This window comes from Colobus angolensis, unplaced genomic scaffold (assembly GCF_000951035.1).
Source record: "Colobus angolensis palliatus isolate OR3802 unplaced genomic scaffold, Cang.pa_1.0 Scaffold411, whole genome shotgun sequence".
Taxonomy (NCBI): domain Eukaryota; kingdom Metazoa; phylum Chordata; class Mammalia; order Primates; family Cercopithecidae; genus Colobus; species Colobus angolensis.
The window spans coordinates 860,501-871,091 of record NW_012117500.1 but is presented as its reverse complement, the minus strand read 5'-3'; the positions used below and the strand labels follow the sequence as shown (position 1 = coordinate 871,091).

Below are 10,591 nucleotides of genomic sequence, written 5' to 3'. Positions count from 1 at the left end.
ATTGAGCCCTAATATAAGTCAAAACAAGGCTCAGGTAAGATGGATAAATATGAGAGACTAGAGGAAGTGATGAGATAGGACTGGGAAGAAAGTTAAATTGCAGAGGCCTTTAAAAACACCATGAGAAATTTAGTTTCCCTATGTGAAGACATAATTAATTTTTGATATAGAAAATATTATGAATTCATTTATTGACTAAGACTGTAATTGTTGATGAAATTATCTCAATAAATAAAAGAAAAATTGATCCATTTGCCTAAATCATTCAAATGATCCATTAGTCCACTGGTTCAGTTTGCCTGGTGTGTTCTGGGCTAAAATTTATGACATTGTTTGAAGACTGGATGAATTTGTGCAACTGATACTGCTAAACTGTTCAGGTTTTCATTATCTGGAAAGGGTCTGACCCCTGTTGGAGCTCTCCTGGTGAACCCAACCGCTATGCGGTGAGGAAGTCTTTGAGAACCTATGGTGTGATGCACATGGAGAGCCCCGCGTGGAGAGAAACTAAGTTCTCTGGCTCTCAGCTCCTGTCCGATGCTCAACCAATAGCCAACAGCCAACACAGCCTATCAGGTAAATGGTGAGCCACGTGGGAAGTGGATCAGAGGTGTGCCTTCTTCAGTGAGCCTTGTCCAAATTCTAGATTCAGGCTAAATAAATGATGGCTGTTATTTTAAGCCAAGAAGTTTAAGGATAGTTCGTTATTAGTGGTTAACTGGAACACCTTGTACAAAGGATTCATGATAATCATATCTTCACATTTTGATCCCATTCATCCATTAGACAGCAGAGTTTCAGGCACCCCAACGATTCAGATTTCAGAAAATCAATTCCTGGGCTCAGAGAAATGCATTTTCATTTCTGTAAAGAGTTTCAGAGAGGGAATACAATTTAAAATTCAAAGAATTTCCTTTACATGAAATATGTTCTGGAACATACTGATTTTTAAATCGTGTGTCCCTATTTCTAAAGAAAGTTAAACTGAAAACACCAATAAATCATATTCCCCTCTGTATTTCTATAACATTTGTAATATACACATACAACTTGTACAAACCATCCCTCCCTGACCCACAAGGGCCACTAAAGTAGATGCGAAGGTCATGGCCCTGCAGCATTAGGCTTCCTTCTCCAGTTCACTAATCAAAAGTTACAAATACAGCTTCTGATCCCTCCTTTTCCTCTCTCCTTCTGTCTGTATTGGCTGTCAAGACAAGGCAAGGGTAGCAACCAATCAGCTCTTTATATTAAACAGCATATTTTGCTGAGCTGGACTTGACTTCTGGTTGCTACAAAACAAATCTAAGTTTATATCAGAGGTGACAAACTCCATGCCCTGTCGTTTATCCTTTTTATAGCATGGGTGACACCAACAGTCAACAAGTAATGTTGATGACTTGTTGATGAATCAACAAAAACAGAGAACTTCCAAATCTAGAGGTTTTCTGTGTCCCTAGTTAGTAGTATTTTAATTAAAAGACAATTAAATTAAAAACAAATTCTGCTGTTATTTATTATATAATTTTACTTTATGATTACAACAGGATTATTTTTTTTAAAAAAGACACCCCAAATCCCAGTGCCAGCAGACATAGCCACTGGTAATTTTGAAGTATATCTTACTGTAGAAATGAGTCTATATATGTATATATTTTTACCAGAAAATATATCATACCTTAACCTCATGTTTATACATGTGTTTGCCAAATAAATCTATTTAATATATTGAGATTTTACTGTGTATTAGGCACCATGCTAAGTGCTTCATAAATGCTATTTCACTTAATTGCAACAATACTACAATGTAAATAGCATCGACCCAATTATATGGTCTATGTATTGGAGGGTCAGGTCCATAATCACAAAGTCAGCAAGTAGAAATGCCTGGTTTCAAACCCAGATTTGTCAACTCCAGATTTTATTTTTTACTATTCTACATCTCACTTTGTGCACCTGAAATTTTTGACTAAAATTATATTACAACCATAAATCATGATAATATTCACCTATTCACCTACAACATTTTAGTGTCTGACTGATATTCCATTGGATAGATTTACAAAATATTTTACCATTCCTCTCTTGGTAGACATTTGAGTTTAGTTTTGTTTCTTTTCAATTTTCCACTAATATAAACAACACTGCAATGAATACTCAGGTAGGTAAATCTTGTTGCTCAACCTCAGTTATTTCCTGAGGATGAATTTGAAGAATTAGAGTCACTGAAAAAATGAAATGCAAAAATGTTATGCTTTCAGCAGCAATGCCAAATTTTCCTTCAGAAAAACTACACCAAATTACATACCTGCTATCCAAATGTATCTATGTTTGTGTTCTAAAATCGCTTTTAAAAAACAAAAATTAAAAAAAAAACAAACTTTCAACCACAATATTTCAAATCACAGTATCATAATGTCTCAGAGACAGAAGATAGCTTAAGAGTCATTTAGTCTAATCTCCTGCATTATGGACCTACTTTTTCATGGAGCATTCCTGATCTGAGGTATCTATCTTGTAATTTGTAGAAGGTGGGACAGAAAACAAACAAGCAAATTTAAATATCTTTAAACTACAAAGCAATTTTCTTCACCTCTCAGCAATGTAACACTGTTCAAACTGTTGTAAAATGCATCCAGAATAAGAGTGCCTCAATAGAAATGAGGAAACTGGCAGGCTTTCAACATACTTGACACAGGTCATGAAATAATCAAGATTTTTTGGTCATTCTCCACTTGGAATGGGTTTGCTCTAGGTGCTGGCAGCTGAAAATATATGCCTTGCTCTATGCAGTTGCTCAGCAGCTTGGTTTTCTTCTGCTTTTGGGAATTCAGGAAACAGAGGTGGGTGGTCAGTGGAAGAAGACTGATTGTCTAGAGACCAAAATGAATTAAATATATATTTTTTTACCTTTCTAGTAAAGGGACTGTGAGTCTAGCTGTATGTGTGGCTCCCTCCACCACACCCTAAATCAAAAGTTTCATCCCTGGAATCTCTTTAATTCTAGAGACAGTGAGATTTAGCTCATATTGAAGGAGAAAATGACCTTCAACTGGATAAGCTTTCCTTGAGTACCCATTAGATACAAAATACTGCTGGATGTTGCAGTGAAAACAAACAAACAAAAAGCACAGGGAATACTCATAGGTGAGTGAAGAGATAAATCTATAAATATATAAGTTCCGCAAGTTATTGGCAAATACAATTCTGAGAGGGCAAAGAGAGGGGAAAGATTTCTTCCTCTCTGTCAGAGGACTGGGGTAGTGGAAAAAAGCTTCAGAGAAAAGGTGGTATTTGTAGAGTCTGGAGAGCCGGGTTCCTCTGCCCCAAATTGGGGTCTAGTGCAAATACGGTAAATAATTAAAATCATGAAATAAGAACATTACTAAAACCAGTAATTTGACTTACTCTTAAAACACACGCGCAAACGCGAGCGCGTTCACACGCGCGCGCACACACACACACACACACGCACAATGGCGTGCGCGCGCTTTTTAAGGGGCCTATAGACTCCATTTCGGCTGCACATTAAAGTCATCCCAGGAAGGAGAAGGGAAAATTGAATTCCACCTTCTTCTGCTTTAGAAAGCTAGATGGGTTGAGGGTAGGGATCAGGCACCACAACTCAACCCCGAAACTTTGGGCTTCCAGAACTGCGGGGGAAACTGATTCTGAGAACTGACAATGGAGCCTGGGGCGCGAGGGGGGTACCTTATTCATAATCCTCCCTCACAATAGAGGAGCACAGTACTCGGCACCCAGTAAACACTCATTTGTCGAATTGATTTTAAGCCTCTGCTTTTCCCCCAGGAGGGCAATCAATCCATCGCACGTTTTGCTCCTTTCACCAGTTTAATTCAGCTGTGATCTCAGTAGTTAGAAAAATAGGGAAGGAATGGGGCCATAGACTGCTGCAAGTAGAGCTGTGTAAGGGGGTGCGAGGAAGGAAGGCGAGAGCAGCGGAGGGAGTTAATACTCCTACCTCAGCTGGTCTCCTGCAGCCAACGCTCAGCCCCCGCCCCCTCTCTCCTTTCCGGACCCCCCAGCCGCGAGGCGAGAGAGCAGCGCCGGCGAGGTGCTGGCTGCACTCTGACTGTCGCGTTAATTCCCTGCTGCTTTTCTAGTCCCCAGCCGCCTCGCCCCTCCTCCCTCATCCCCAGGCTGGGTTTGGAGGCGATTTCCCTCTAGTGACTGAGCCGACTGCATCTGGGCAAGCGGCGCTTTGCCTCTCGCGCGTCTTTGTCTGCTCTTCCTGCAAGGCTACGGCGCCTGGAGCAGGGTCTGCAGCGGCCGCCGCAGCAACGCGAGCCAAGTCGTGCCCCGCACGGCAGCCCCGGGCCGCACCCTCGCTCGGTGGCGGCGCCCGAAGACGCCAGCCGCGCCACGCACTGCCTGCGTCCCGCGACCCAGCCGCCGCGCACCAACCCCGCCGCCTTCGCCCGGAGCCAAGCCCGCCGGGCCGGCCCGGTCCCAGGTGGGCAGCTCGGCTTGCAGCTGGTTGGAGGTGGCGGCCGCTGCAGCCCTGGCAGCGCGCGCACCCCTAAGCATACGCACCCAACGCCTCCTCCCTGAGCCACGAGGATGGAGCAGCCACCCCGGCCCGGGACTGGCGCAAGGTAAGGTGCAGCCGCCTGTTGCTTTTCGCAGCGCGCGGGATTATCCCTCTGCCCGGGTGCCTAGGCCGTCCCTCCAAGGAACAAGTAGAGAACTATTACCTCAGTTCTAAGCCATGCCTTTCTAAGTCCCCCAATCCCTTTTGCGCAGACCCTGGGAGAGACCTCCTCCTGGTGAGATACAGTCGACCCTCTTTGCTCCTGTTCAGCCGGCTGCTGTACAATAGTCTGCAAACTTTTGTGACCCTTCCCTGCGCGGTGCTCACCCCGTGCTGTGCAAGTTGCAGGTTTAGTTCTTGCATTCGCCCTTCCCCCAGCCCCTCTTGCCATATGCATCTGCCCATTTCTCTCTGTGTGTTTTTGCCAGTCGACTTTTCACTCCTCGCAGCTCTGGCCCCTGAGGCGAGGGTTTGGGACCCAGCAGTGCTCATCCTGCCTCTAGGAGCTCGGTAGGGACAGAGAAGGTGAAGTAAGAGAGGTGGGACGTGGAGGATGGCTGCGGCCACCCCTGAAGCTTCGTCCAGCGCGATGGGAGTCAGTCCATCCTTGCACACGCCACCCCCAACTCGGCAATGAAACCTTTGGAGTGGCTTGCGGCTGTGCGCCGTGGGAACTGCAAGTGCAGATATGGGTGGGTGAAGTAAGTGGCTCAGGGAGGGAAAGGCTGCTCGTGCGGTGAGGAGGAAGCTGAGGGTCGGGTAGATCTGCCCACGGTTGAGGGAAAGGAAAAGGTACTGCTAATGTGGACGAGGGGCCAGCCCTGAGAGGCCATCTGACGAAGAGGAAAAGGGATTTGAGTCCGGAGGGCGCTGGCCTGGGTATGTAAATACAGATGGGGGAGGGGCTTGGATACCTGGGGGCGCGTGGAGACAAGGAATGGAGCCCTGGAATGCGGGGCCCTTGGGTACTTGGGAAGGCAGGCTGCTCAGTGCCTGGGATGGGGCGATCTCCCTCCCCATAAGCAAACAAACCTCCCCGCGGGAATCTGAATGCGTTGGCATCTTGGGTGGTGACTGAATGGTCAGATCGCGGACCAGGGATGCTTCTCCATGCTCTAAGAGGACCATAGTCTGCTCTCTTCTCTGGCACCCGCTTGCTTCTACGTTCCTTCACCTCCGCAGCCAGGTCGGTAGACCCACGCCCACCTTCTCTGCCAGGCGCTCGGCAGTCAAGGATGCTTCCACAGCCGCAGTGTAGGAAGGGGACTCCTGCCTCCCAGGGGGAGACGTGTGTGCGGGGTAGAGGGGAGTCCCCAGAGCCCGGCGAGTAAACGGGTTCAAAGCGGTTGGAGGAGAGCGCAGGAGCGGAGGCTGCGGTGGGAGCCACTTTCCCCCGCCCCTCCACAAATCGCACCTGGGCGGAGCGAGGGAGTGGGGGGAGCCCTGTGCTGCGCCCGGGAGGCTGGGAAGCGCAGAGCTGGAGGGCGCGCAGGGAAACGCAGAGCTAGGAGGTGTGGGCCTTGGGTGAGGGGAGACCCAGTTCTTAGACCGGGGAGCCCAGGCAGAGGTGGATCTGCCCACCTTGCAGTTTCCAGGTAGATCCTTCTGGTGGTTCCAGATGCTCTGGCAAATGCAGGAAGGGGAGGTTCTTTTCTCCTGTGCACCCCAGCAATCTGGAGTGCAAGACCGTTTGCGTTTGCGGGAGAGGGCTTAGTCAGCTGTTTCGAAGAGGCAGCCTCCCCCCCTTTTATCCACCTAGCCCCCTGTTTCCGGGTGGGGGCACAGTGACTACCAAGGACAGTAAGCACCTCACTTAACCCTTCTTTCCCTGAGGAGGTGCATGCTCCTCTCCCAGAGGTGCCTTTGGCTGAGAGTGGATCCCTGGTTCCTAGCAGCCGTGTAGGGAAACATTTGGTTGGTTGGGTTTGGAACCCTGTACAACCTTTAGGTCCTCCCTGTTCAGACCTTCCACGTGCAGGCTTTTCTTACTTTCTCCGCGGGTGCCCTACAGAGGACTCCTGCTCCTTTGTACCGGTTGGGAAAAAGCAAAATTCACAGCAGTTCCTTTTTCTGGGTCCCTCGCTTTGGCCACATCGAAGGAAACGTCGACTCTCCAGGGCTCCCGGGAGAAATCCCGAGGTCAGTCTCTCCCATTCCGGGGCACCCCTGGAGCAGCTAGCTCCCTGCCTTAGCGGTGGCAACTCCAGAGCCCCAAGGAGCAGAACGGGGATTCCCTGCGCTCAGGCTCCTGGTGCAGTTCCTGAGCACAAAGGCCACACCCTCACAGGCCAGGCCTGGTGAGAGAGCCGGGCTTCTTCACAAGTACCTGGATACCTGAGGTAGGATCCTAGACTTCAAACTCGCTCTCCATGAGATTTAGCTCTGACCCCTGCCCCCACCCCGCCCCCGCCCCCCCCCCCCCGCGGGGCTCGTTGCTTTCTGGATGCTTATCTGTCGCCTGAATTTGCGCTCTGGCCACTTGTTTTTGCATGTAGAAACAAGTTAGGACATGTCCATTGGTAACTTGAGGAAAGACTCCAGATCCACACCAAGGTGGGTTTATTTCAGGTTGCTGAACTGTTCTGGGGAGACAAATAGTAATGTAACAATCAGCGCTAGCTAGCGGTTGTGGAGTTCTTACTATGTGCCAGATCCTATATTTGATACCGTGTGTGCTTGTGTTAGATTTAACCCTCACAACAGTCCTGAAAGATGGGTAGAGATATTTATCTCATGGTATAGATGGGGAAACCCAGTATTGAAGAAATCAAGTTATCTGCTTATTGGCATTCAGCCAGGAAATGGTGGGGCTGATTGGTCTGGTGAGCAAAGAATACTGAGTGTGTCCCATACTCCCAGCCCTATTTGGTACTGAAAACCCTTTGTCTAGAAGGAAGCATGAGTGAGGCCCCTAACCCTTTACTCCAAACTGCAGGGGCATCCTATGAGTGCCAGTCCTGGCCTGTGAGCCCCTGTGGCCCGAGTATTGGGAAGACTGATGTTGCATATCGCCTGTCTCAAAGTTTGTTGGGGTACATCTTGGTATAGTGGAATACTAGTACTGTAAATCGATTTAGAGAACTGGCTGCTGGTACTGGACTTCTCTTCTGAACCTTTCGTAGACATTCTCTTTTTAAATAGGAAGATAAATGGAAGGAGGGATCCGAATGTGAACAGGGATTTGCTCTGTGGTCAAAAACCAGAGGCAGTAGCAATTGTATTCGGCAAATGAAAGACTCTCTCTGAATTGAGTCACAGAATTAGAGCTAAGAGGAATCTCAGATATCATCCCACGCAATCCAGACTCAGGGAGGAGATTCAATGCTGAGCTCAAGGCCACTTGGTGCATTTGTAGCATAACTAATGCTAGAACCACTGCCTTTTGACCCTTGCTCAAATATGGTACCATTATACATAAATAAGTTATGCTCACTCCCGCTATTTTTTTAGCATCTTAAAATTAATTAGGAAAATAATTTTTATTTTAAAAAGAGTGTTTTGCTTATTTTTCCATAAATGCTTCTCAGTCAGCATAACCAGAAAAACTCTATATCATATATAATGAATAAGCTACCACAAATGTGACTCTTTTTGCAAAAATAAAAAATTGCAGAATATTTATGTCTTCAAGTCAACAAAAATTAACTATGCAAGCCTCCTCTGGATGATTCTAAATAAGATTAAATGATTTCTAATGATTTTAGCAAAGTCTTCTGTTAGATTGAGTTGCTTCATCCTTCCATACTTCCAAGTATTTGTGAAAATAATAGGGAATTTTTCCATCATGGGAAACATCCTTTTGAATACAATGGCGTGAATTACTGGATTTCTCGTGGATTTTTGACTTTTCATTAAAGTTTATGCTGATGTAAAGCTGAGGCAAAACAATATATTTCTGTACTTGAGGCTCAGAAAGAGGAAAAATAGTTCTTTGTCACTTCCAATAATATTTGTCACTTCCTTGCCTACCTAGCCCCTTCAACAAAGGTGGCTTTCTCCAGTCACTTGAGGATTTCATACACCTTTAAGCATTTCATAAGACAAAGCTCTAGTTTCCAAGAACACCTCATGTCTTTTCTCTATAGTACCAGGATGTCCTCTCTTTGGAGACAAACCAACAAAAAGTCAATAGTAATATTGACTATGACTACAGTAATAGTCATAATCAATAGGGGGGATAGAAGAATCCTGTTTTTCAGAATCACATCAGCAGGGCAAGAGTCACAGACAGATGGTGGACACCTGGTGCCTTTTATGTCACCTGGAATAGGACTTCTATCTCTAATGCTGTGGCACACTAGGACCTAGGTCATCCTATAGTGAGGGAGGTGGAGGAAGAAAAGAAGAGAGTGAGTCAACATTATTGTCAGAGGAGGGATGGGTGGAGGAAGATGGAGGTGAGACTTGGCTGCTGAGGGACCCAGGTGTGACCAAAATGCCCACGGAGATCCAGCGTGCACTAAGAGCTGCTCCTCTTCTTCCTTTCTTTCCTACCCCCAACCTCAGTCTGCCTTTTGTGTCAGGTCGACTGTTCTGAATCCCCAAGACCCCAGTTATCTCAAGGGGAAGCATTCATTTTCCAGAGAATTCATTAGAAACCAATTTTGTTTTTATGCAAGTAGGGAAAACTCGCACAGCTGCCCCACTCTTCAGGAAGAGCCATTCAAAACTAGATCATCCAGAAGGGTGACCTTCTGGAGGTGGGGATACTGGCTTAGTTGAGTTGCAGCAGTGTTAAAGAAAAGAGATGTAACACTGAAATTAAGTGTGACAATATCCAAAAGACATGGTTTCTGTCCTAGGGACCACAGGAATGGGAATCCTTTGGAACCTGGGCAGACATTCTGGTTTCCAGTTCCTACTTTATTCAGGGGAGCTGCATCCTCATCTTACTTGTGTGGTCCAGTCCCCTCTACTTATTTTACTGTGGATCCTGTGTGGCGCAGTGTCAAAAGTCCCACATCACACGTCTTCTGGGGAAATTCTTTGGGGTGTGCCTTTATCTGAAATCATATAAATATGAGTTTGTTGACATTTAGAATAACAATTACTATTAAGCAATATGCTCTGAGACAAAGGATATGAAAAAATAACTTTTATTCAGAACACAATGAATAGGTATGCTTATACAATACATAGTATGAGTTAAAAGTCTTGGGTTAGATATTTGAAAATAAAAAATAATCAAGATTTGGAATATCTTATCTTGACTATTTTTAATAGCAAGAGAAGCTAAATAATAAGGTTCTGTAGAAAGAGTTTGAAGAAGATACTGAAAAAAAAAAAGCTCAGAGTAGGACCTGAGAAGCTTTACCCTTATTGATTTTATTTTAAACAAATATAAAATATCTTAATCTATATTTAGATTTGAATAATCCGTAAGATTAATACATTTTGTATTTATTATCTGCCGATTGTGACTGTGTGAACTTTATTTGATAAGTGGTTTGGAGCCATGATGGAAGCTCTTATACCTTAGATGTTAGTATATATCTACATATACTTTATAAAAACTTAGTGAATTAATACATCTCAACATGACAATGAGAAATGAAATGGTCATTTCATATGAGAATGAAATCTGGAATCTTCTCAAAAGCTGATAGGTTTGAACATACTATTTCTCCACTACATCTGGTAAATTAATAGTAAGGGCTATATAGTTCTTTCCAAATAGATAAAGGAGTAAATACTGAAAAAAAAAAAATCCTCCCCAAATAAAAACAGATTTTATTCTTTAGGAGGATAAATGAACAGATTAGGAAAGGTTATGAAATTTACAGTTTCATTTTATCCTAAGCTCTCTCAGCTACCTTTTATGTTAATACTTGTCCAGTGCAAATGTCACTGCATTTTCCAACAGTTTAAAAAAATGCTTTAGATGCCTTTCATTAGAAATAAAATGGAAACAAATATTACAAATATGTGAAGCTATCCTCAACCATGGAGTAATATTTGACAAAGTGGTAAGTATGTTTCCAAATACAGATTAGCTTCCTTTTATTCTCTTCTCCTCTACCACCTGCCCCCCCCCACCCC

At 45.0% G+C, this 10,591-nt stretch overlaps 1 protein-coding gene across 3 annotated transcripts in view; it reads left to right on the top strand.

Annotated features, from left to right (window-relative positions):
- The first annotated feature begins 4,037 nt into the window (after nt 1–4,037).
- The window catches only part of LRRC3B (leucine rich repeat containing 3B), an 85,617-nt gene continuing 79,063 nt past the window's right edge, over nt 4,038–10,591 (top strand). Inside the window, exons 1-2 of one of the 3 annotated variants that reach the window (XM_011956232.1) lie at nt 6,045–6,147; nt 6,564–6,891. The gene's annotated coding sequence lies outside the window, so the exon portion shown is untranslated. Of the gene's footprint in view, nt 4,617–5,460; nt 5,739–6,044; nt 6,148–6,563; nt 6,892–10,591 lie in introns of those variants that run through there. The other 2 variants (XM_011956230.1, XM_011956233.1) reach the window with 2 other exon arrangements.